Source organism: Dasypus novemcinctus, chromosome 7, assembly GCF_030445035.2.
Source record: "Dasypus novemcinctus isolate mDasNov1 chromosome 7, mDasNov1.1.hap2, whole genome shotgun sequence".
Classification (NCBI taxonomy): domain Eukaryota; kingdom Metazoa; phylum Chordata; class Mammalia; order Cingulata; family Dasypodidae; genus Dasypus; species Dasypus novemcinctus.
In genome coordinates this window covers 12007340-12033275 of record NC_080679.1, presented here as the reverse complement: position 1 = coordinate 12033275, position 25936 = coordinate 12007340, and the positions used below count along the sequence as shown (strand labels likewise).

Genomic DNA, 25936 nt, shown 5'->3' with positions numbered 1-25936 from the left:
ATTACCAGATGTCTCTGGGTGTTAGTCCTGGAATCATTCTGGTTCCATTTCCTACTTACTCCATTTCTAAAATTAAAAGAGCATTATGGTTTTTTTGCATATTAATGAAGCAATAATGAATAACTAAGTGATTTTTTTGACTTGGTGAAAAAACACAAACTGCAATAAAATAAACTGAACAAAGGTCAGTTTATTTACACGACTAAACTAAAAATGGGATTGGGAAGGTTTTGATAAACAGGTGAGTCCATACATGGTTATTCACAGGAATTGGGTGCACAGCCCTCACCTGTTAAGAATGACAGTCCCTCAATGGGCCAGGAAAGCATCTACCATCTCTCGCAATGCTGAGTGTTGGGGTCCCCGTCTTGATAATGTTTATACTCAAAAAGAGAAACATGGACTTAATTACAGATCCCATGGAAGCTGAGGACTCAGGAGACTGGCCTTGCATGTCTGACACCTCCACTTGGATGAAGCATTACCCTCTACTCCATTATTAGTTGGTGAACTTGGGCAAGAGTCCTAACTCTGAGCCTCAGTGCTTCATTTGTAAGTGGGGAATCATCCCTGTTCTGCCCTCTCTACCTCGCTATGACCTCATTATGATTGCGAAAATACATTCCTCAGGGGCTCAAATGAGCATGACAAACTAGATAAAGGCAATTAGGATATGAAAATATGCTGCAGAATACTGAGACTCAGTAAAAAAAAAAAAAAAAAGGGAAGAAAGGAACAAGTAGGCTTTTCCTCCCGACCCCCCAAAAGGAGCATGGGAAGTGATCCTGGATCGTTAAATGCTAACGTTCGAGAGCTAGCATGCTCCTAATTGCAAGGGACAAAGCTGCCCCCAGAGATCGGCGGGCACAGCCAGAAAGAGGAAGGAAGTTCCCTGGCTCCTTTGCTCTGGCTGACCTTTCCATTTGCCCAATCACACTGCTCCCCATTAATCGTAAAGAATGTTCTAGAGTGCATATATAACATGAACCAAACCTCAGAATGCAGAGACTAGCAGGAACCAGGCCAATTTATTAAATAGTGGCAGTTTTTAGAAGGTGGGTTTACTGTTTTTCCTACTTTTTCGTACTTTAAGTACTTTTGTACACCTAACCCCTTTGTGCTGCGCTTCAGTTTCTCCATCTGTAAATGGTTATGAAAATTAAAGCACTTAAGGCTTGACGTATTACAAACATTCAAAGCCTGCTACCATTCTTTCCAAATTTTCTACCAAAAGCGTGTTTCGTTTTTTATGATTAAAACTGTTAAAAAATATTGACTTTTAATGAACGTCTCCTTAATAGAAAAAAATATTAAAAAACAACACCCAAAAACCAGAGTTCTTAACCCTCACCAACATCCACATCACCAAATTGGAGCGGTATGTTGCAAAATATATTCATTGCAGAAGGTATGCCTTTTCTTTTTCTATTAAAAACTCGGGGAATCATATCCCCAAATCGGTAAGCGCTCTCTAAAGGGCCCAGGCCCCGCTTACGCACTAAACAATTTAGGGAGTGCAGCCGAGCGTTTTCGGAGGCGAGCTCCTCCCTCCGCAGAGGAGAAACAGCGCCCACCTCCGCCATTAGGGCGGGCGAGGGAAGATGGAGGCGCCTCGGCCTCCCCGCGGCGCCTGCGCCGTGAGCGCCCCACGCCCCGCCCCCGGCCCGCGAGGCCGTTAAGGCCGTTGAGGGAGGGCGAGGGGAGGGGAAGGAGCGCCACACAAGGCCCCACCCCGCTCCCGAGCGCGGTTCCGGCGAGCCCGCTCCAGCCCTGCATCCGCTCCGGGCTGCCCCCGGGCCGCGAGCCGCTCCGTAAAGGTCTGTCCGCGGTCCGGGCTTTCCCTCCAGCCCTTTGTGTCCTAGCGCGCGTCGGAGGGAACGCGGGAACGCGCGCCCGCCGTGCGCCTGCGCAGGAGGGCGGGCGGCGCGGCCTGCCGGCGGTCGGGAGTGGGCGCGGGCCAGCCGCCCCGCCCCCCGGCCGCCATTTCGTGCTAGGGCTCCTCACCCGGCGCGCGGTCTCCGCGTGATGGATGCCCGGAAGCCGGGACAACAAAGGCCGGCGCTTGGAGCTGCGGGCCCTTCCGCTGCCCGCGGGGCGAAGATGGCGCCTGGAGACCGAAGCAGCACCGAAGTATGGGGTGAGGCGTGCGGGCGCCTCCACCAACTTCGATGGGCCGGCGGGCCTTCCCCTGGAGGTTCACGGTCTCGGGTGTGCAGGACCCGGGGGTGTACACTCTTCTGTGTATGCACAACCCCGGAGCATGCACCCACCACACTATGCCTAAACTCATGTTTGCACTACCCGACACTTTGCACAGACGTCCCTGGGAAGTAGACTTGCTTTTTCTGCCCACGAGTGTGCACTGATCCTCGGCTTTCCACGTATTCGTGTGTGCACGACCTCGAGGACGTGCTCGGACCCAAGTTTGCCCAGACTCAACGTTTGCAACAATGCGAATGTGCTCAAACGCGTGCATTCATGAACCTGGGGTGTGCAAGATTGCATGTGTGCCTCGTCCAGGGATGTGCACTGACTTGCCAGGGCAAGCCGCCTCCGGTGGCCTGGGGCACCCGCGAAAACTATCTGGCCTCTCTTGGATTCACTTTTGCCGTGGATTCAAGTTTGCACGGGGCTCTTTGACATGACTCGGAGCCCGCGGCCTGGTTGGGGAAACAGATTCATGGAGATGTACCTGATGGAGGCAGCTTGGCTCCAGGTCAGGAAAGCTTCCTGAAGGAAGCCCTGATCCAAGGTCTACCCAGGGAGTCAGGGCTTGGCTGGGAGGAGTGGAGGGGGTGGAGGTCAAGGCCCAGGTGGGTGCTCAGGCTTGTGGACTTTGTTCTAGGAGATGCTACCAAGTTCACATTCGAGAGAGGGCAGGAGATGGAGAGGGTCAGGTGGGGCAGGGACAGTTTGGGAGCTTTTGGGGACAGGAGGTGTCGTGGAACAACTGGGAGGTTGTTGGGAGGACCTGGTGGGGAGGAAAAGGACTGTGCATCCATCATCCACGGGTCCCTCAGGACCAGGGCCGCTTGGTGTCCCCTGGCTGTTTCCATCTCCCACAGGACTGTGGCTGTTGATGGCCTTTGCTGTGTCCGGCACCCTCCTTGGCCCTGGAGAGGGACATACACCAGCCCCAGTGCTGCCTGTTACCAGCTGGGTGCCTGAGCAAGTTGCTGGGGTCAGAAACGTACCTTCCTGGGTGGGGGTGGAAGGAGACACTGCACCGAGGAGGTGCAGAGTTAAGTGTTCAGTGTACACTGAAGGCATGCCAGCCTTAGAGCTGGCTGGTTTTAGAATCCCTGGGTGGGCTTGGCCCTCCCTGCCCTTTGCTGGAGGAACCAGGAATCAGCCTGCCTTTCATGTGATAGGATATGCTTGTGCTTGCCACACACAGGGATGTTTTAAGGACACACAACTCCGCCTCGTCTAACATGCCTCTCTGTTCCCATCCAGAACAGCTCTGTAGCACCTCCAGGGTGCTGTCATCAGGCCTGTTTGACTGTGTCTCGTGATGGCGAACGGGCCACTTCACAGGTCAGCATAGCATGATGAAAAGTCCCCCTTTTATCAGGCCCAGATCTTAGGGTTCAGAAATGAAGGGTTTCCTTTGGGCACCCAAAAGGTTTTTTTGGGGGGGCACCTGCCATGTGTTAGGCATGCATGGGGTGAAGCACGGAGCAGCTGACAGACACAGTCCTGCCTTTAGGAGCTTCTGGATGCAAATCGCAGGACAAAAGGGCCCAAGAGCAGACACAGCTTCAGGTCTGCGCGGCATGGCTGTGGCTCACAGCGCTGTGGGCCTGCCCCCGCAGGTCTTCAGTTTGAACTGTAGGGAGCTGGGTGCAGGCTGGATGGGTGGCATGCCCCCTTCCCCACTCAGTACCGCTTTCCTGCCTCCCCACCCTTTCCACGATGCCTCAGGCTGGGCACGGCCCACAGTCCGTGCTGCTGGGGGATGGGGGAGCGGGGGCGGGTGACAGCATTCTCAGGAGCACCATAACGAAAAACAACGGCTGGGACCCTCAGAAGGAGCTGTGGCCTGGCGGACAGGGTGGGTCCACGCGGCTGAGCCCTCCCCGTGGTCAGGTCTGGGCAGCCCTACCTGGCCCAGGAGGCGGGGCCCACTGTTCCTGTGTCACTCAAGCATCTGGGACAGTAGGACAGGTTTTGCCACCACTTTGATCCCCCAGCAGGGCCACAGGCTGGAGCCTCCTAGGAAAAAGCCAGGCAAGTAAACTGGAGCAGGCCAGGTGGCCCCACCTCCCTCCTGCTCAACAGGTGCCATCCTGATCACTGCCCGCATTCCATACTTCCCCAAAAGCCCAAGGTCCCGGGGAGCGCGCAGCCCCGCCGCGCCTGATCAGGGCCCAGAGCAGACCCCCTGAGCGCTGCACCGGGCCTGGGGTCCATGCCAGGAAACACCTGGTGGGAGCTTCTCAGGCTCCAAGGTAAACCACAGGCCACCTCCAAAGGGGCCACACTGACAGGAGGGTCCCTGGAGAAACGAGACTGTTAGCTTCAGACTCCTCGGCATCTTGTGCCTGCCCACTTCCTGTAGAGGTCTGGGGCTAGTTCAGGGCTCTGGGTGCCTATGAAAATTACTGAATGGAAAACTCCAGAAGGAAGGCAGCCCACGTGAGCCTGACCTTGCCTGCCAGAGGGCCAGCTATAAAGTGTTTCCCCTCTGAGCGGTGGGGGGTGGCTGAGGACTTACGAATGGCTTCAGTCACACCCCAGAGAAATAAGACCTGGGCCTGGGCTCCTGGGGAGGGACGGCCTGGCTGTGTGTGAGTCTCGGCTCTGCTTGGTGGGTGGCATTTCATGGGGAAACTATCCTTCCTCACTGCCCTCTCGGTCCTAATGGGTAGGCTCCTGGTTGTCCCCGGATGTGCCCCGCCCTCGGCCCCCTCCCAGCACACTCCAGGCAGGGCAGCTGGTCCCCAAGTCCCTAAGCCCCTAAGCAGTTGTCTTCCCGTGGGGGTGGGGGAGGGCGTCCCCTGGGGCTGCCTGGCCATTTCCTCACACGGGCTGCTCAGGGCCCCTGGGAGCCCGCTCCCAGCCCTCCCCACCCGCCGCCCCAGTGCCCGGGGAAGGTCCTCCCCCAGTGCCCGGGCAGGGTCCTCGGGGCTGGGCAGATCCCCGCGCCGGCCTCCTCGGGCTCAGGGCGGCTCCTCCTGGGCCCCTGACAGCCCAGCCTGCCCGTCTGGGCGGTGGCCTGGGCCGGGAAGGAGGGAGGGAGGGAGCCGCTGCCCAGAGGCACAAACATTTCCTTATGTGGTGGCTCCAGAGGCCTGGGCGGCCGAGGGGGGCTGCTGGGAGGCCGGACACGCCCTGGGCGTTCCAGGCAACCCAGACTCACAGAGGCAGGGCGGCGGGGACAGGATTTCTCCCACAGCTCGGGAAGAAGGCAGAAAGGGCCTCTGCCCAGATGCTCTTTGTCCCCTGCAGCATCTTGGTAGCCCCCTAGGAGGAAGTGGGGTCACTGCTGCTCACCCAGAGCCTCTCCCTGTCTCCCCTGTACGTGGGGAGAAGTGTCCTTGAGACCCGAGGTCCAGGCAGGGACCCAAGGCCCGGGCGAGGAAGGGGCTGCCAGGTGCTCGGGCCCCCAGGTGCCGGCCCCCCCCCCACCCTCCCAGTGGGCCTGGCTCCCAACACAATGCAGCACCCTCCGTTTCCGGCCAGCCTTGGAAGCTATATTTGGCCGGGTGGGGGGAGGGCGGGTAATGGGGTGACTCATGGGAGGGGCGGGACAGCCGAATGGGAAGTGGAGGAGCCGCATCCCTGGAAATGCAGGTCCTTTCGGTTCCCAGGCCCGCTCTGGCCCCAGCCCTCCAAGAGCTGTCGGCGCCAAAACACGGGGGAGCTGGTCTGGTCCCCGGGTCCCCACGCTCGCTTGGGTGCAGCAGGGTGACTGGCGGGCATTCGGGCTGCCCAGAGCCTGCCTGGTGCACCCCAGCTCGGACCCCCACCCCGAACTTGGGGCCCCTGAGCTGTCGGTCAGTAACTTGGGCCAGCAGCTCTCTCCCAACCCCTCGGCCTTCCAGCAGACTCAAAGAGCTGCCAGGGCGCCTTCCCCCCGGGGGACGTCTCCTAAGTGGAGCTTTTAGCAGGAAGCTTGCCGCTCACCCCCTTGACTTTCTAATTGGTCTACTTTTGGGGAGTATAACTTGAGGCTGCACCACAGAGATAATCCCCGTCTGGCGGCCTGGAGGCCCTGGGCGAGCCGCACCGCCCCTGCCGAGGGAGGGAACCCCAGAAGCCCGCGGCCCTCCCCGCCGCCCGCAGCCCATGCCTCCCGGCGGCCCCAGGGCCTGAGTCGCAGCGCCCACCCCGCGCTGCCTGCCAGGACACTGCCCTCACGACCCTCCCCCGGGAAAACCTCTCCCGCCTCCGCCCACCCTTGGGCCCAGCCCGCTTGCCCCAGCCTGATTCAGGGGCCCCGGGTCGGTCTCCCACCCCCACCCCCACCCCTTCTTGGGAACAGCTCCCTGTGGGACAGCAGGTTCCCGGAGTGAGGTAGAGCCCTTTAAGTGAGGTGAAAATGGCCGTCCCTGCCAGTGCACAGAACAATGACGTCAACGGACAGACTGTCTCATGTTAAGATTCTCTTTCCACACAGGGAGAGAGGCCCCACGGGAATCTGAAGAAAGGAAACGGAGATATGGGCACTCAACAGCATGAGGCATAATCCATACACAGATAAAATGGTCATGTCTTAGCATGAGTCGTCATCTCATTCAACCCAAGGGCTTAAAGCAGAAAGTTCTGCCGCATTCCTTGATTGCTTCCAGGGGTGGGGAGCTCACTACCTCAACTGGCAGGTTTTCTGTCTTATCTGGAATGGAAATCTGCCTTCCTCAGTGTCCATCCTCCTGGTCTCCACTTTGTCAGTGTGTTCTAAGAAGGACAGAGTCCACGTGTGTGTTTGCTCACTGCTGAATCCCACGGCCCCCCACAGAGTTGGAACCTAGTGGTATTCCGTGAACGCATGTTCATGGAATGAATGAATGTTCAAGCAATATTGAACATTAGCCAAGGTGCCACCTTGAAGCCATTCACTCTGACTAAACAACACCAGCTCTCCCACCAGGCCACAGAACACCTGGTTTCCAGAACATGTGTCACCCTTCCCATCCCGCTACCCACGTATCTCAGCAAGGGGCCCCTGAAACGAACTCAGTTTCCAGGTGGGCCGCAAACAGCACCGGAGTGGGGGTGTACCCCCCTTCAATTTGGACTTGGCTTCTACCCTTACAGCCCAGCCTCGCAAGGCCGCCTTCTTACCATCACGCCTGGGCCTGCGTCTCTCGGAGCCCCTGGCTGGTCCTTAGCGGGACACAGCTGTAAGTTTAACTTTCACAGCTTGAGCAAAGAGGAGGGTTCCTTGCTGCTTGTGGCAATAGTGAGGGAGTCCTGGGCTGGGCAATGGCAGCCCCAGGCCCTCCTGGGTGGGGCTTGCTCCCTGGGCCAAGACTCTGGTTGTGAGCAAAGATGCCAGTGTGTCCTCTTGCTCGGCTTTCTCAGTGGCAGGACCTGGCCTCGGGGTTTTCCCCAAGTCCCCAGGCTCAGACCCACCGTCGGAATTAGCAGGTCCCTGAGATCGTCAGCGGAGCCACTTAGGGCCCAGGGGCTTCCAGACACCGGCTCAGCATTTGCCTGAGCAGATGCTTGTTAGCTGAGATCCCAGAGCCAGTGGTTAGCCCATGTTTGTTGACTGACTCCTAGAAGGCAAGGAGGTGGGAGGGGACCTGTGCCAGCTGCTGACAGACCTCCATCAGCCCTTGGGCTCTTGCTCCTCCCAGTTCCTACTGCAGTTTGGGGCCTGATGGCTCTAGCCTCAGGTTGTGGGTCTGCCAGAAGAGGCTCTGGCCTCTGAGCTGCCTTGGGTGGGCTTGGCGTCTGTGGTGGGACCAGGTCTGAACTGGCAGGCCAAGAGGCAGGTGGATGGGGAGGACCACAGAGACATTCCAAAGAGGCTTTCTCCCCCCGAAGGGGCTGTGTGCCCACATCCAGCACCCGCCCTCATTCTGACCCCTTAGCCAGGAGAGGGGTGGGCCTCGCTCCAGGGCGCCACGCTCCCCTTACGACGGCCGTGGTGGGAGCTGGAGGCCCAGCAGGAGGGTGCGGTCCCAGCTGGCAGGGTAGGCAGGGTCACTGTGACAGGAAACCCCGGAAACCGACAGGGCCAGTGCAGGGCAACAGAAAGGAAGATAAAATTAGCCCAGAACTGAAAGGGAAAGGAAGGCTGGGGACAGAGGCCCTCGTGTGGTGGCTGTCCGCGGGCTTCCAGCTCCGCAGGTGCCTATGACGCCCCTCCGCAGTCACTAAGGTCTACAGAAGCCAGCTCTGTCCCAGCAGAGGGAGGGTGTCGGGCAGCTAGTTCTGCCCAGGTGCTGCAGGGCACCCACTTGGCCCCCCTCCAGGGGGTCACCAGGCAGGCCAAGGCAGCCCCTGCCCAGGCGTGCCAAGGAGAACACGCAGGCTCTGCCCTCCCCCGGCGCCCGGCTCCCATCCCTCCACACTGCCCCCTCCGCGCCTCCACTCGCGTGCCCCTGAGGCAGGCCGCTGCCCCCCTGGCTTGCTGCCCGCCTCGCGGATCTATGGGAGCTGCCCCAAGGCCCAGGCCTCAGGCTGGCGGCCCTGAGGTCCCCCCACAGCTGTCCACAGCCCCCCGGGACACACCCGCTGCCCACCGATGGCAGGCTGCCCGCGGGAACCAGCCCTGGCGCGAGGGGCCGGCTGGCTGGCCTCGGGCCTCAGACCCCAGCCCCGCCGGTGCGCAGCTCTCCCGATTGTGAGAGCGTGGGCCATCGCCAGGCAGGAGAGCACGGAGCCCAGTGTGGGCATGCGCCCCCCTGGCAAGGCTCACCTGGGTGCCTCGGGGGCCCCAGCTGGAAGCCGCCCCTCCACCCGGGAGCCCAGGGCCCCTGTCCTCTGCCGTCCCACACAGTCTGGGTCCCCCCAGGTCCAGAGTGGAATTGTTTCATTCTGGAGCTGAGTCAGCCGTGTGGACCTGGGGGCTGATTTGGCAAAGACCTTTGAGGAAACGGGACCTTGTGACTTTGGGCAGGGGTCTCTCTGTGCCTGGCCCCAGGGCTCCTTCCTGCGTAGAAAGCCCTGGGGTGAGAGAGGGCCATCAGGGAGGGGACTCTGCATCAAACGATGCCGGGAGGGGTGGCACTAGCACTGGGGGGGGGGCAGTTCCATGAGCCTGCCAGCAGGCAGGCAGCTGGACCCCTGGGGCCCGGGGCAGACCCAGATGCTGTCTCTTTTCAGCTCACTGCTTCCAAAAGTGCAAGGTGGGGGGGGCTGGGAGGCCACAGGGAGGAGCCGAGGGGCCCCCCGGGGTTTACGAGGAGCAGAGGGGAGGGCGAGTGGGGGGCCATCTGTTTGCTCGCCAGGCTGCAGGGAGCAGAATGGGCACAGGGCGGGGCTCGGGCCCTGCGGGACAGACGGCCCTCCAGGCTGAGCTCCTCGGGTGGCACTGCGGGAGGCTGAGGGGGCTCAGCGAGCCAGAGGGCAGGAGGCGTTGGGCTCAGAGCAGGCCTCAGGCAAACCCTGGATTTGGGGGGGTGTGGGGGGGTTGGCCGTGAGGCCCAGAAGGGAGGGTCAGTCCCCAAGGGCAGATGGGGGCGTCAACCCCCAAACTCTTTCTCTTCTCCACCTGCTAGAGGGCACCAAAACCACTTTAGACCTGGACCCACCTGACAATTTCAAAATCCTTCCAGGCCCTGGGCAGGGACAGGGTCCCCATGTCACCCAAACCCTTGTTTTCCACCAAAATCAAAGAGCCACGGTTCTTGAGGGTCCTTGGAATCCCCCCCAAGAGCTAGGTCTGAGGCTCTGAGGACGGAGGCAGGGGGGAGGGGTGACAGAGCCGGGAGGCCCTTCCTGGAGGGCCTGTGCCCTGCCTCAGGACCCTAGAAGGCCCCAGGAGCGAGTCCCTGGAAGTCCCGACACGGGAGGAGCAAAGGGGAGGGCCTCCCGGCCTGGCACCGCCGCAGGCACCCCTCTCCTTTCACACGCCCCACTCTGCTCCCTCCGATGGAAGGAGACAGAGGGCTCCCCCAGGTGGCCAAATGGGCCAAGGCCAGAGGCAAGAGGGCCTGCGAGGCTCGCCTCAGACCTCCTCCTGCCTCTTAGGCCCCCGAAATGCAGCTGCCCGGCCCAGACTGGGGGCTCCTCCTCGGGGTTTGGAAAATCAGGCCAGCTGTATGTGTGCTCACGTAGGTGGGAAACAAGGCACGTGTGCAGGCCTGGCTCTGCCGGGCTGGGGGGAATTGCTCGCAGCCGTCCTCAGCCCCGCGGAGGCCTGTGGGAAACACCATCCAGCGCTCTGCATTGGCCCTGTGCCACGGGGACGGGAAGCACAGCACAGAGGCCCGGCTGAAGGTCAGCCACCCCAGGCCTGCCTTCTACTCACGCACTTCCAGCCCCGGCTTCATTTACGTCTCACAACAACTTGGCAGGTGGTGGGCCACTGTCTCCATTGAGCAATGAGGCTGAGGCTTGGTGAGAGTCGAGCCCTCATCTGAAACCACAGAGCCAGGGAAAGGCTGCCCTTGAATTCTGACACGATGGACTCCAAACTCCCTGCTCTGAGGCAAGCCTGCCGGTGCACCGGAAGGCGATCTGACAACCTCCCTGGCAGAGGTGCGCACACCCTCATGAGCTGCTCGTGATTGAGGATGTGCGACTCCCCGTGGGAGGACTGTGCCTGGCAAAGGCCTGTGGAATGGCAGCCCGGCGTGCCAGGCACACGGGAGGAAGTGGGAGAGCTCCGGGGGAGAGTTCCAGCACACCCAGCCTCTCTCGAAGGTCCTACAGGCAGCCAGGGGCACCAGGCAAGGTGCATGCCGGAGGACTCAGGGTTCGGGGGTGGTCCTTCCCGATCCAGGCAGTCCTCTGGCTGCACTAAGTTCCAGAAAGCTCCAGCGAGGGGCTGCAGCCCACCCTGGCCCGTTGGCAGGATGCCAGTGACAGCCACACTCGAACTGGGGCCAAACACACAAATGTGGACCTGAGCCCCACCCACACATGCATCTTCTGAAGACAGACTCTCCTGCCGCCACCGGTTCTGTGCAGACACCTGGCCTCGTGGGCACAGTCCAGCTCACCCTGACGAGTGTATGACACACACACACAGACGTACCGCTCAGAGGGGAGGGAAAGGGGAGACAGGCTGGACTGGCCACGAGGCCAAAAACCCCTGCGGTCTCATAGGCTTATGGGGCTGAAGCCCTGGGACCGATGCACCCTGGGTCGCCCAGTCCGGGATCAGCAGCCTCCTCCTGCCTTCCCAGGCCCTCCTGTTCTAAAGGCTGGGTAAGGCCTGGAGTGCCCCACGACGGCCACCAGGGGGCGCGTGAGCATTGAGTAATTCCTTCCACTCAGTCTCCTTTGGGGAAAACCTCCTCACATTTCATTCCTAAATATGTCTTAAGCACCCATTCTGGGCCAGGTGCTAGGGCACAGAGAAGAGAAGTGGAGGGAGGGGAGGGGAACGGTGGTTAGGACAAGAAAAGAGCCGTGTATCTACAGTTAGGCGGGGCTGAAGTTTAAATTGGGGGGCAGGTGTTGGCAGGAAGGACCGGATCAAAAATAACAGCTAGTTTGTATGGAGCACCAGCTGTACCCCAAGCTGCTCTAAATGTTTAACATGCATTAACTCATCTCATCACAACTGTGTGAACTAGGTACTCACATTCTCTACCTTTATTCATAATTGAGGGTAAAATGGGTCAACATGAAAATGCGTACAGCATCCAGACCACTGCCCAGTGTTCGCAACACCCCCATTTTACAGATGGGAAAACCAAAGCACAGTCTGTAAGGAGTGGAGTCAGGATTCAACCCTGGGCAGGCTGGTTCCAGAGCGTAGGCTCTTATCCGCTGACCAGACGCCCTGGTGGATCTGGGGGCAGCAAGGAGGCCCCTGTTAGCAGGGGAAGGACAAGATTCGGTTTGCCTTCCCCTGGCTGCAGGTGGGTCAGCCCTGTGGCAGGGGGGACTGGTCAACTGGAGGCTGCTGTCACAGTGGAGAAGGCAAGGGGGAGGCCCCCCCAAGGGTCTGGGTGACCAATTTCAGGCCTGAGCTTGGTGGGAGGGAGGCAGCAGAGAGCAGGGACAGGAAAGTATGTGGGGCATCCAAGTGGAGAAGTCTGGGGGCCCCTGACCTTGATCTGGCCTTGATCTGGGACAGGGGTTCCATACCCCCAGGGCTGGAAAGAAAGAGAAAGAAGCCCCCAGATCCCTCTGCCCCATTTTCGCAGAGAGCCTGGGGATCCTGTGAGGGCCAGGAGCCCTGAACTCGGGGCACACACAGCGCTGAAGCCTTCCCCTGCCACGTGGCTCCCTCCCTTCCGTTCGGGGCCAGCAGGGCCAACACCATGCTGGTCTCACTTGTTCCCGCCTGGCAGCCTGGCCCTCGGGCGGGACCCCTGGATCCCACCAGCCACCCGCTGGCCAGACAGAGTGATGACCATGACCCCCATGGCCCCCTACACCCGTGGACGTTTTACTCCCACGAAGCCCTCTCCAGTACAGGATCTTACTCAATTCCCACTTGCTGCACATACTGGCCTCTTGCCCTACCTCCCCATCACGGACTCCTGGACACCCTGGGGCCGTGGAGGGAGCCACGGTGTCATGCCACTTGGTCCCAATGCAGACCTGGGGAAGGACCCAGATTTGGAGTCTCTAGGGCTCTTGGAGGCAGAAGCAGGGTTTCGCTATAGTCTGGGGCTGGGGGAGCCCAAGGGAGGCGAGACCCCAGCTGGGCGGGGCCCCGACCCTCGGGAGGGTGGGGGTGGAGTGGGGCGTGCCTGGCCGGGCGAGTGGGGACAAAGAGGGCGCCAGCACACCTGGCCCCGTGCAGCCCGCCCTGCCGGCCCAGATTCAAAGTGGCAGCTGAGGCCGTGATTGGTGGCCCGGGTCCCTCCTCCCGCCCCTTCTCTCTCACCTCCCGAGCAGCTGGGAACGAGGGGAGGAGGTGAAAAGGCCCCTCTTCCTAAGTCTTTAGCCACTGAGCCAGGGCCTGGCTGGCCGTGACCTCAATTAGCTTCCTCTCGTGCCCCAAGCCTTGTTGGGACCCCCGGCCTGGCGTCCTGGCGCCGCCCCGTCCCAGTGCGTCCTGGAGCTGCCAGGCCTGGCCCTGGCCTCCAGCCATCCGACCACCCCTCCCGAGCCCGCCGCCTCCCTCGCTCGCTCGTTTCACCCCCAGTGCGCCCCCTCTGGGCGTCCCCTGCTCTCCAGCCCTTCTCCCGGACAGGACCCCGGAAGGGGCAGCTTCCTGTGCCCCGGCCCCTGTCCACCCGAGCCCTCCTGTACCCTCCTGTGCCCGGGGTCCCTGCCCGTCGAGCCTCCCAGCCAGGCTGCGACCACTCCCCGGGGAACCCGCGCGCGGCGAGGGGACGTGGAGCGCGGCGGGGGACCCAGCGCCCAGGTCGCCGGCCCGGCGGGGGGCGGGGGACAGGCCGCGGGTGCGGGGCGGGAACCCGACTCCCGCCGGCGCCCCGCCCGGCGCAGATGGCGGGGGAGCGGGCGGGTCCCGGGCGGCGACTCGGGGCTCGGGTTTCGGCCGCCAGGGGCGGGCCGGTCCCGGGGCCCCGCCGGTCCCGGGGCCAATCGCGACCCGGCCAGGCCCCCAGCCACCGCCAGCCGCCAATCGCGGGCGCGCGGGCCGCCCCCGCCGCGTCCTTTGTTCCCGCTCGCCCCGGCGGCCCCCGGCGCGCCCACCCGCCGACCCGCTGCGGGCCTCGGGCCCTGCGACTTCCGGCCCACGCCGGCCGGGCTGTGGGCGCGCGCGTGGGCCAGAGCGTGGGCGCGCGCGCCCGAGGGCCCGCCAAGCGCCGGCCTGCTGGTGGCCTTGCACTCTCGTGTGCCCGCGGCTGCCGGGGGACTTGGCCAAAGCCCCAGAAAAGCGCTTTCGAGGGCGAGCTTTGGCCACGGGCGGTTGGGTGCCCGTGGCCACCCTCCTGCCTCCTGGCCTTGGCACGGGCTGCCCCGCGTCCCCGCCGCCGTCCCTGAAACGTCCACCGCGCCTCCTCTGTGATGCCCCTGGAGTCCAGGTGCCACCCTGCACGTGGTCCCCGCCCTCTAGGAGCGCATTCCCCAGCTGTGAGCTCCCTGAGGAGGGGGCGACGCAGACCCAGCGCAACAAACCGTCACCCCCGAGGCGCCCGGGGTCACGCAGCCTAGTCAGGCCTTGCCTTGGTTGTTTCATCTGTGAAATGGGGTCGCTTAGAGAATTGATGCCAGCTATTATCCCAGGGCTTGTGGAAGGATTAAGAGAGCTAAGACTCGAGGGACAGTGGCTGGTAAGGAGCACAGCACCCCCCACCCACAGACTCACCCCCGCCCCCCAGAGCACCCTGATACTTCCTAATTCCCACGTTGCCTGCCTTCGCCTCCTTGGAACCCCCTCCCCTGATGTCGGGGCTCAGCCCCTCTCCTCCTCTTCCTCTCCCAGACCCCAACCTGCCCTAACCCGACCTTTCTCCTGGGCCTGCTGGTGTCACTCGGGCATCCCTTGGGCATTTCCAGCCCCGTTTGTTGCAGTCCTCACCCACTCCACGCCCGCTCTTCACTCGGCCAAGAGCCGCTGTCCTCACCAGTGCCCTGGCCCTCTAGAGACCTGGTGGCATCCCTGTCCCCCAGCCTTGGCCCACGCTCTTCTAGAACTTTCTGGGCTCCGAGATGGCTTCCTTCCTCTCCTCATTCCCAGTCCACTGGTTGCAGCTCCTGGGGGTAACTGCCGGGCCCTCCCCCCTCCTGCCCGCTTTTCCTCGTGGTCCAGGTGCACGCGGTCACTATAACACCAAGCCCTCAGCCCAGGCTAGGAGGCGGGGAGTGAGCCCACCTTCCCGGGGCCTAAGGGAAGCAGATGCCAGCCCCAGTGGCCATCCGGGGCGGGCAGCCTAGGCTGGCAGCTTGGGGCTCTGCAAACGGGCCTTGCAATTGAGCACACAAGGGGCCAGGCCCGTCTTGGCACGTCCCTGCTCTGTGACCTTGGATCGGTCACTATCCCTCTCTGACTCTGCCCTGCCACGTGGTTTAGTATCAATTCTTGGGAGGCTAGAGCAGAATTTAGGATCTGCTGGGGCCAAGGATGGGCAGGGGCCACCTCCCCTCCCAAGGGACTCCTGAGGGCTCCAACTTCTAAATCAGCTGTGTGGGGGGGGCAGGGCCTTAGACGGAAGAGCCAGTCGAGGATGCATTGGGGGGAAGGGGAGGGGGAAGGGGAAGAGAGGGGGAAGGGAGGTGACAAAAGAGACCAGCTGCTGTTTGCACACAAACCCCAAGTTGATAATGAGTGGAGGGGCGGGGGCGGGGCGGGGAAATGTCTTGGCAGGAGCTTGTGCCAGCTGAAGTCTGCCCAGAATGGTGCCCCTCCCCCCACCCCCTCACTCCCCCCCCCACACGCATACATCTGCTCCCAGAGGACCTTGCCAGGACTGCAGCAGTGGCTGCCAGCAAGGGTCCCGTCCAGTGACCCTGCCACGTGGCCCCAAGACTGCAGTCCTCCCCCTCAGGACCACATCCCGAGAGCAGCCCTGGGGACATCACAGGAAATGTGGAGCCCGATGGAGCCCGATGATGGAGCCCGGGACCTCCAGAGGGGAGCTCTGAGCCTCTCGGAGGCTCCAGGTGCCTGGGGGCTCGGGAGGAGGGTGTACTCCCAGATGTGAGTCTGGAAGAGTCCCCTGCCCCTAGATCCTGCCCCACAGGGCAAAGGGGCAGAAGGGCTGGGCGGGGGGGCCCAGGAGGCTTCCATCAGCCCCTTGGCCCCCAGGAATGCCAGGGGATGCCAGCCGGGATCCTGGGGTCTCAGGAGTGGGGTGCCCCCCCATTTGGTCACCCCCACCTGGAGGAAGTGGAAGAGCTGCCCCTGTGGCCCTGGGCCCTGCTGGGTCTGACTCTTTCCTCCCCCTGTCCCCAGAGACTGGCCCGTTGGCACCCCTCCGGGCAAGGAGCTGCCCCATCCCACACAGGCTCCTACCCCGTGGGCTGTGGGCACAGCTGTCAGGTTGTGCGTGTGCAAGAGCGTGTTCTGTCCGTGTGCCAGCCTAGCAACGGCTCCCAGGGGCCAGGAGGCGGCGCCGGGAGGGGATGGCAGCGCCCGTGCGCACCCCTCCTCTGCCACCTCTCTCGCTGGTTGCCTTGGCTCATGCCAACACCCACTCCAGGAGAGGGGCAGCCTGGCACTGGCTCCAAGGACAGAGGCAGGACCGCAGCAGCCTGCAGCGCTTTGCGGGGAGCGACTGGGAGCCCCCTGGCGTGCCCAGAGTGGGAGCAGCCCTGTTCTGCTGGGGCCCCTTCTCAGCAGCTCACCCCTCCTCAAAGCCTGGCATGAGGCGGGGGACGGTGGGAGAGCTGGGCACAGGCATGCGGTGGGAACTGGGGCTCACGCGGAGGAGTTTATCCTCGAGGTGATGGGGACATTAGAAGTCCCCAAGCGGGGAGCAACGAGATGGACGCGACCATGGAGGGACCCCGGCCACCCCCCGGGAGGGGGAGGGGTCTGGGCGTGGGAACAGCGGCCCTAGTGTAGGGGGAACGGCAGGGGTCCCGGTGTCAGGCAGGCTCGGGTCCCAATCTTCACCTTGAGCCCCTGACGGAGCCCCTCGGGCCTCAGTTCCCTCCGCTGGGGGCAGTGACCTCCCACTGGGACAGTTAGACGATGTAATGCCTGCAAACCCCTCAGCACAGCGCCTGCCCGGCGGGGTTCCCTGAGAGTGGACTGTTGTCACAGAGGCAGGAGGGGCGGCAGGCATGGGACGCGGTCCCCTGAGGCTCCAGGGTAGTGCTCCCTGCCTGGGGAGGCTGGGGAGGGGGGTCAAGAGAGCAAGGGGTCCCTGCCCAGCAGTGGCGGAGTGGCCGGGGCCCCGAAGCTGCAGAGTGCACCCCCGAGCCCAAGAGTGGAGCGAGGACGTGGAGGGCTGGGAGGAGGGTGGGGGTGAGGGGTGGGAGCGGTCAGCACTTAGAGGACCCCCGAGCCCCCGAGCCTGGGTACCACCAGGGAAGAGGCGAGGGGAGGGCAGCACCCCGCAAGGGTCTAGGTCGTTCCTGCCACCTCGACAGAAGGGGGCATTGGAGCATAGGGAAGCAGGGTCCCAGTGCTCCCGCACCCAGGGGTGTGCCCTGCGCCCGTTTGGCTGGGCCCGTCTGAGTGTCCACGGGCGAGCACAGGACCCAGGCTGGGTGGGGGCTCCAGGAGCGGCCCGCCCTCAGCAGGCCGAAAGCCCACTCAGGAGCCTGCGGCAGTGCCACAGAGGCCCGCCTGGTGCCACCCTGCGAGGGGACTGGGATGGCGGGGGCCCCAGGCCTGGCCCGGCCCCCGTCCGCCCCGGGCCACAGAGGAGGCATTGATGGCCGAAGGCACCCAGAGGCCGTGGCAGCTGGCAAGGCGTGGGCACCGCTGGCTCTCGGGAGGGGGGCTGGAGGATTCCGGCAGCACCCGGGCCTCCCTCAGGCTGCAGGGCCCAGGGCGGGCAGGGCTCCCTGAGCCGGGGCCGCACACCTGGGAAGGAAAAACCCCAGGCCCTCCCTCCACCCCGGCCCCCAGGGGCCGCCACTGACCCTCGCCTGCCACCAGCCGGCCTTGGAACCCTGTGCCTGGCCCGCCTCGGCCTCGCACTGAACACCCAGCAGACCCCTGGCTTGCCCCCCTTCCTCTCCGGCTCTCTGTTCTCCATGCTCAAGCCCCCTGCCCACCCCCCACCCCCGCCTGACCAAATCTCTTACCTTTTCCTTATGCCCAGGCTTGCCTCCTCGGTGGAGCCCCCTAGGACTGCTCCAGGCTGACTTAGGGCCCCCCACTCCCCCTGCGTTTTGCAGGCGCCCCAGTGCAGGCATGCTGGTAATTATCCTGCTAGGTTAGAACTGCCCACCTGCACAGCTCCTTGGGGGCTGGAACTCAGTTCCGTGTTTTCATCCCTTTAACCTCACAGGAAAAAGAATCAACCTGAAAGTGACCAGAAGATAGGCCTGCCCCTGCTGGACGCCATCTGATGTCTGTGTGGGCCGCCCACTTCAAACCCCTCGCCAGGAGGGGCAAACGAAGGCCCGGGGGAGCTGGCACGAACCTAAGCCCCGCTCCGGCCACACCCCACCCGCACGAACCCGGGAGCACAGCTGTGTGCATGGACACGTACCCTCCGACAGAGGTGCACCCACACAGACACACACCCACAGACACCCAGAAACACGTGCAACAGACACGCATCCACACACCTTCCCACACTGACATCTGCGTGCACAGAGGCAGATGTGCACACATGTTGACACACAATGATACTTGCATGCAGACACATATACAGACATACACACACGTACACAAATATAGTCCCAGATATGCGCATACACACACACATCGATGCCCACAGATGCCATGCATGCACACACAGACACATACACACACACCTGCACACACAGAGCCCACACATGCCAATACACCGGTACCCACCAGTGTACACCCAGCCAGGCCTGCGGTGCTGGAGGAGGAACTGGTGACCCGGGCTCCCAGCTGCCACCTCCTCCCTCGGGGAGCCCCCAGGCCAGCAGAGGGCGCCCGAGGCCCCTTCCCTCCAGCCCAGCCCCGGCGGCAGGGAGAGAAAGCACGTGATCGCCACCTGCCCTCCCGGGCCGGGTCCCCTTTGTTTAACCGGCCCGGGGAGGAGGTGACGGTGTCTGGGGCCGCCTGGCTGCAGAGGCCACCAGGCCCTGCCCGGTCGCGCTGGTCTAGGCCCTGGAGATGGGCTCCAGGGGCTGTGGGACCCAGGCCCGGGACAGGTGCCAGGCCCAGAACTGCAGTCACCACCCTGGCATGAAGGCCAAGAGCCTCCACGTCGCCTGCTCCGGGGCCTGGCGGGGGGGGAATGAGCCCCGGTTCGGGGCAGGGCACGCGGTGGGTGCTCTTCGTGGGACCGCTGTGTGCGGAGCCCTTCGCTGCCTGAGCGGCGGGAACGTGCGGGGACCCCAGCACAGGGCCTCGCAGGGTTTGCCCAGCGCGCCTGGACGTGAACAGGGAGGGGGTCGGCGGGGGTCGGCTGGGGAATGCCACACCTGTGCCGCCACCACCAGGCAGCGGGGCTGGCCTGAGGCCTGGCCTTGTTCTCCAAGCGGTTTGTGTCTTGGGAACTCGAGTTTCTTGGGCACAGGCCTTGGGTGACTCCTTCCTCCACCCGGCTGCCCCCCTTACATGCCTTGCCAGTGGCGCCGACATCATTAGGCCCTTGCAGCAGGAGGGGGTCTCTGCGCCTCCTGGAGGTGGTGGGGAGCGAGCTGAACCCCTGATGGGTGGGCCCTCCTGTCCACCCCTGACCGGCCCCACTCAGCGCTCAGTGCTCGGCGCTCAGTGCTCAGTGCTCAGTGCTCAGTGCCCGCTCGAGGGGTCCGGCAGGCTGTCCTCCCGTCGATGGCCTGGCCTCGCTCCACGAGAATCGGCTGGTCCTGGCAGAGCGGCGCGAGGCCTGCAGGCTCCTGGCCCTGCCGGCGAGTCACTCCCCGCAGCCTTGCCTTGCCGAGGCCAGAGGCGCCGGGCTGGGACACTGGTGCCCAGAGCAGCCCTGGCTGCCCGTCCATCTGTCCATCCTCCTGTTTTCGGGCTGCTCCTGCCTCCCTTGGCCAGGCGGACAAGCATGTGCCGCCCTCCCACGCACAGGCCTGGGGGCTCCCGCCGCTGCTCCCGGCCCTGCTTCCCGCCAGCGTCATGCCCGGCTCCTGCTCCTTAGTCCCCTGGGCACCTTGCGTGGCCTGAGTGAGGCCCCTCACCCTTCTCCCCCTCCCCAGCTGAAGCCCCGGAATCCACTTAGCGGCTCTTGATGGAAAACAGAGCCCTGTCCCTGGGGGCTGACCGGCTGCTGCCCAAGCTCTGGTCCCTGCCGGGCTCCGGCTGTGGATGAGGGAGGCAGGATCCCCACCGCAAGAGCCCTTAGGAGCCCAGGGCCCACCCTTCAACGATCCCTCCCCCAGTCTCATTTGTCTTAAATTAGAGAAGTTATACTCTCCCCATTCTCATTCACTCAACAGGAGGCAGGTGCTTGCTTGTAAGCATGTATTCAGTGAATGAATGAATGAATGAATGCACACATGAAGCGCTTCGCCTCCAGTGAATGTGACTGCTCTTCACCGACTCATGTGACGTATCTTCTAAGAGCTCTTTGCTTGGCAACCGAGGCACAGAGAGGAAAGTTCTGCCTTTTCAGGGCAGAAGCCCTGCATCCCAGGCTCAGTGCTTTGTCCATGGGCCGAGCCCGAGGGCAGGTCATTAACGTCCCTGAGCCGAGTTGCCCCCATGGTCACGTGGGGTGACAATCCCCTACCTGAGGCTTCGAGGATTCCGCGCATTTGCCTTGGGCAGGGATGCGGGGCCTGGGGATCCCACTGGAAGGGCAGCCGTCGCCCGAGTGTGCTCAGTGCCCTGCCCGGGCTGCCTGAGCGCATGGCCTGCAGCCATCACCGCGTCGTCCCGTAACCCTCGTGTGCTCTGCAGTCGCTCTCAAGTGGCTTCCTCGTAAAAGTGCCACCTGCAGAGCAGCTTACGGTGCTTTTTCCTCATCCCGTTCCCACCTTCACCTGAAGCAACGGAGGCTCGGAGGAGTCGAATGATTTCTCTGTGACCACAGTGTCCCCTCGACTACCAAGGGCCTGCTGCGTCCCAGGCCACTGCTGCGACCTCCGTGGTCAGATTTGCCGAGGTCCCGCAGGGGAGGGGGCGTTCGAAGGGAGCAAGGCTCGGGGCAAGGAGGCTACCTGGGGTCCCCTGGTGGACGAGGGAGGCAGGGTTCCCAGTGGCCAGGGCTGCGCGGTGCTGCCCTGGTGGCCGGGTGTGATCGGGGCTCACCTGTGACCCCACCTGTGTGTGCAGGTGACGGCCCCCACCCTGTGGCCAATTTACGGCGGGATCGTGCCTCCCGGGTGGCATGTGACTCTAGGGTAGCTCCCCAGGCCCTTTCTGTTCTTGGGGTAGATGACTTGGAAAGTTCTAGAGAAGAACTGAGCCAGCTGTCTTCACTGGAGCTGAGCTTCCCTTATCACCCAGATAAATGACATTGTTACTCGCTCCTTCAGCTGTTTTGTTTTTGTTGTTTTGGTGGGAAAACAGAGGCAAGGTGAGAAGCAGGGGAGGGGGATGGGGACAGGGAGGGGGTCATGCAGGAGCGATCCGCAGGGGAGGCCCGAGTTTCACCTGGGGCAGTGCACCCTGGAGCCCCAAAGCTGAGTGGCTGGGCCTGGAGCAGAGCTGAGGATGCCTTCTCTGGGAAGCCCTCCCTGACTGCTCCGGCAGAGCGCTCGCTCTCCTGTGTTTCCCACTGCTGAGGCCCTCTGGTCACTTTGTATGGCCCTTCGTGACCGTGCCTGCCTCCCCCGCCGGACCGTGAGCAGAGCGGGACCGTGTGAGTGTGTGAGTGTCCATGCTCATTTTTCTTTTGAAAAGTTAAAAAGAAATTCAGAAACGTCCAAAGGAGAATCAAGCCAAGAGCCCTGCACCTGCGGGGAGGGTTGGCACCCCCGCCTCTGGCTGGGAGCGGTGGGTTGAGTGGCCCTCTGCATATGCACGCACACGTGTGTTTGACCCACACTCACGAAGCGCGTGGCTGACGTGGACTGTGTCGGCGGCTACTGTGACAAGCCACATTGACCCAGAGATGGGGTGTGATACTGGAGCGGGTCCAAGAGGAGCCCGGGGTGTGGCGCGCGTGGCCCACTGCGTGCCTCCCGGGCACGGATCTGGCCCACAGGCTGTCGCCCCCACTTGGGCTTGGTAGGCAAGGGCGACTCCCTCACCCGCGGGGCGCAGGTGCATGGGTCCCAGAAGCGATAAGCTGTGTTCAGGCCGCCACACTTGGCTCTTTCCGCCCTTGCCTGGGAGGAGGGGCTGCCGGCCCTGATGCACGAGTCCCCTGTCCTCCCAGCAGGGACTTGCACACGGCTGCCCGCGGACTGATAAGGACACGCTTCTCTGGAGAGGACAAGCCGGGGCTGATATCTGTGCACGCCCCAGCACACATGAGCACATGCATGCATGCAGAGCTCCCGGGCTGTGGGGCCCAAGAAATTGTGTTTCTGGAGGGAGCGTGGGGCGAGAGCACAGGGTTTAGGAGGTGGTGAGGTCCAGCAGCATGAGGCCAGGGGGGCCTTGGCCAGGGACTGCGAGATGCCCGGGGGCCTTGGCGGGGGATCGAGGGCATGGGCCGGAGGCCTTAGGCCAGAGCTGGGGGACCTTGGAGCTGGTGCCATCACCGCAAGGCCATGGTTTCTTGAAAAGCAGCGGTCATGAACTTGGTAAGCAGTTACCACCGAGCTCTCAGCTGTGGGCTGCTCTGTCATTGAGACGGGAACCGAAGGACTGCCAGGCAGCCAAGTGCCTGGAAAGCAGGCCGCCCCCCGCTCTTTCCACAGAGCGGCCCGGCTCTCCCCCTGACCGCAGACTCAGCTCTGGGCCCCCCAAGGCGTTTCCAGGGCCACTGGGGCTTTAAAGAGGGCTCCCCTCCACACTTCCCTGGGCGCTGAGACCCCCCGGGGTCCAGGGCCTTCCCCAGGAAGCCCGTTGGGAGGGCCAGTGCTTGCCGGGCCACAGCCTGGCTTTGGTTCCCCTGAGCCGTGCGAGGGCTGCGTATCCACCTAGGAAAAGGGGCAGGGAGGCCGCTGGGTATGGGCACCCGAGCTCCTGCCGGCTGGTTCCTGGGGCGTGGAGAGCCACTTCCTTAAGGCACACTGGCCCTCCCCGGGGGGGGGGGGGGGGGGGGGGGGGGATATTCCCCTGCCCGGAGAGAACCAATCCCAGGTATTTCTTTAAGTGGCATGGCATTAACAGAATAATGGAGTGACCTTAATCCTTTGGAAAGTCCCCCAGAGGCGAGAGAATGGTACCAGGGAAATGGAAGTGGGATGGGCGTGAAGGGGCAGAGTACGTCCCCAGGCCACGCCTGCGGGCAGGATGGTCACTGCTGGAGGCAGGGTGGGGGGAGCAATCGAGGCTGGCACTGGGCAGCTGGGGTGGCAGGCGACCACCGCCCTCGTCCCTGCCTGCTCCCGGCCTCGGTTCCCATCTCTAAATCAGGGACACCTCCCTGGACTGGGGTGGGGGCTGGCGTGACATAAGCCGTGAGAAAGTGCTGGAGTATAGAGGCTACCTAATCACCACCTGGCCTTGAATCCACAGTGAACAGAATTACCTAAACAGCAACAGGGGAAAAGAATAAGTGAAGCAGGGCTCCAGGAAAGTAGGGCAGGGCATCTTCAGGGGAGGCCCTGGTGGCGCGTTGTGGGGCCCCCGGGGCGCCTCGAGACCAGCACCGAGCCGGCTGGCCAGGACAGTGGGAGACGTGGTCAGTGACAAGATCCCGCGGGCCGACGAGAAGCCCAGGCTCTCCTGGTTGTAGCAAGTGGCCGGTGTTTATCAAGAGCCTTGTGTGTCTTCACCCGCTTAGGAGGCTGTTGCTACTGTTAACCGGGTTTTTTCTAGGTTCTTGATTGTGCTGCAGAAGTGAATTCTAAGAGCACGTCGGATGAGTTAGGCCAGTCATTTATTCAGATTGGGAGAGAAGAGAAAGGGGAGAAAATAACAGATCATGGGTTCCAGATAGAGAGGAAGGAGCTGAAAAGTGATAGAGGGCTGGTTTACGGGCTACAATTTTTCCCCATTATAGATTATAAATGCCCAGGTTTTACTTGCATGGCCGTGATGGCAGAGGAAAAACAGTGAGAGCAGGGCACAGAGGGCAGAAGTAGGCATGTGGACTGGCACTGGGACACGGCGAAGGCAAGAGCAGAGGTTCAAAGGTGAGAGCGCGATTCAGGCTTTGCGCTTCCTTTTATTAATTTGTTTGTTTGTTTGTTTATTTATCTCTCCTCCCTCCATTGTCTGCTTGCTGTGTCCATTGGCTGTGTGTTTTTCTGTGTCTGCTTGTATTCTCATTAGGCGGCTCCAGGAACCCATCCTGGGACCTTCCAGAATGGGAGAGAGGCGATCATTCTCTTGTCCCACATCAGCTCCTTGGTCTGCTGTGTCTCTTATTGTCTCTCCTCTGTGTCTCTTTTCGTTGCATCATCCTGCTGTGCCAGCTCTCTGCATGGGCCAGCACTTGTGTGCGGGGCAGGACTCGTGTGCGGGGCAGTACACGGTGCAGGCCAGCACTCAGCGTGGGCCAGCTTGCCTTCACCAGGAGGCCCTGGGCATTGAACCCTGGCCCCCCTATGTGGTAGACAGGAGCCCATTTACTTGAGCCACATCCACTTCCCTGCATTTACTTTTTGAACCATTAATTATTCCACCCCTTTGCTAATGGCAGGGGAGGAAATCCAGCTGTTTGCTGTTTTGATTACCACTCCCCCCATCAATCCCCCAGGAAGGTCCAATGAGAAAGTCCTTGGGGGATATCTGGGGCTTCTCCTGGCTTGTGGAGGAAATCCTGTACTGAATGGCAGAATCTTGGGGAGGGTCTTCCAGCAGCCATCTTGGGGCTCTTGATGTCCACGTGGACTTCTTGCCAGGTCCCAGATCCATCCGTTGATTCTCTGTCTTACTAGCTGGCTTCACTACCACAGCACACTTGTGTGTGCTGAGCACACAGAAGGCCTCTCGCTGAGAGCCCTGGAGGCAAGCGGGAGCCTGGTGGGACGGGCTTCTGCTCCACCAGGAGTAGGAACCTCAGAACGAGTGCTGGAGCCAACCACCAGGCAACACAGCCCTGCTGGTGCTGAGGCCCAAGAGGGTCCCTAGAGCAAGGCTGTGGTGGGAGTCAGCCTGGCCTGCACGGGGCGGATGCCACCAGTGCCGAGGTCACAGAGATTTCAGCAGGCTCCTTGGGAGCACTGAGTTTTGAGTGGGTGACTCCCTAGTGAGTCCTTGGTGACCACAAGCTACAAGAGGCCTCCCCACTGCCAGGTCACAGGTATGGCAGTTAGAGATTATTTATGAACCTCAGAAAAGAGGATTGTCTGTAAACTGGTGTGTTCCTCTGGGCATGAGATTCTGTATTAGATTCAGCTGAGATGCCTGTGATTCAGTGACATTAAGATTAGGGCTTTGAGGTGGCAGACTTGGCCCAGTGATTAGGGCATCCGTCTACCACATGGGAGGTCCACGGTTCAAACCCCAGGCCTCCTTGACCCGTGTGGAGCTGGCCCATGTGCAGTGCTGATGCGCACAAGGAGTGCTCTGCCAAGCAGGGGTGTCCCCACATAGGGGAGCCCCACGCGCAAGGAGTGTGCCCTGTAAGGAGGGCCGCCCAGCGCGAAAGAAAGTGCAGCCTGCCCGGGAATGGTGCCGCACACACGGAGAGCTGACACAACAAGATGACACAACAAAAAGAAACAGAGATTCCCGTGCCGCTGACAACAGAAGCAGACAAAGAAGATACAGCAAATAGACACAGAGAACAGACAACCGGGGTGGGGGCGGGGGAGAAGGGGAGAGAAATAAATAAATAAAAATAAATCTTTGGAAAAAAAAAGATTAGGGCTTTGATTCCGGCATGGCAGTAAGGTGTAACTCAGGTTAAGTCCCCGCCCCCTTGGTGGGCAGATATAAATGGGCACTCATTCAAGAAGGCACAGACGAAGCTACAGGAAGAGAAGGAGAGCTCATAGACACAGTGGAGGAGAGAACGCTGATCCTGCAGCCCCGGAAGAGAGATGAGCCATTCACCTGAGAGTTTGCCACTTAGCCCAGAAAGAAACAAACCCCAGGCCAGCCTGTAGCTGAGAGAGGAAGGCTGAACCCTCGAGGAGATTGCCCGCCATCTTGCTTCAACACGGGACAACTGACTTGGGTGAGAAAGCAACCTTGAGTTGGGCTCTTCAGGGCCTTGTAACTGTAAGCTTTTACTCCAAATAAATACCCTTCATAAAAGTCAATGGATTTCTGGTACTGTGCATTGGCACCCCTTTGGCTGACTAATACACCAGGTCCCCCCCAGAATCACCC

General features: G+C 61.9%; 1 long non-coding RNA gene across 2 annotated transcripts; it reads left to right on the top strand.

Annotated features, from left to right (window-relative positions):
* Nucleotides 1–1861: 1861 nt before the first annotated feature.
* On the top strand, nucleotides 1862–6944 carry LOC139439294 (uncharacterized). 2 transcript variants are annotated; one of them, XR_011649180.1, is made up of 3 exons: nucleotides 1862–3181; nucleotides 3457–3537; nucleotides 6623–6944. It is a non-coding gene; the product is annotated as an uncharacterized lncRNA (long non-coding RNA). The 2 variants fall into 2 exon arrangements; XR_011649181.1 differs by having other exon boundaries at nucleotides 1863–2716.
* Nucleotides 6945–25936: the final 18992 nt, after the last annotated feature.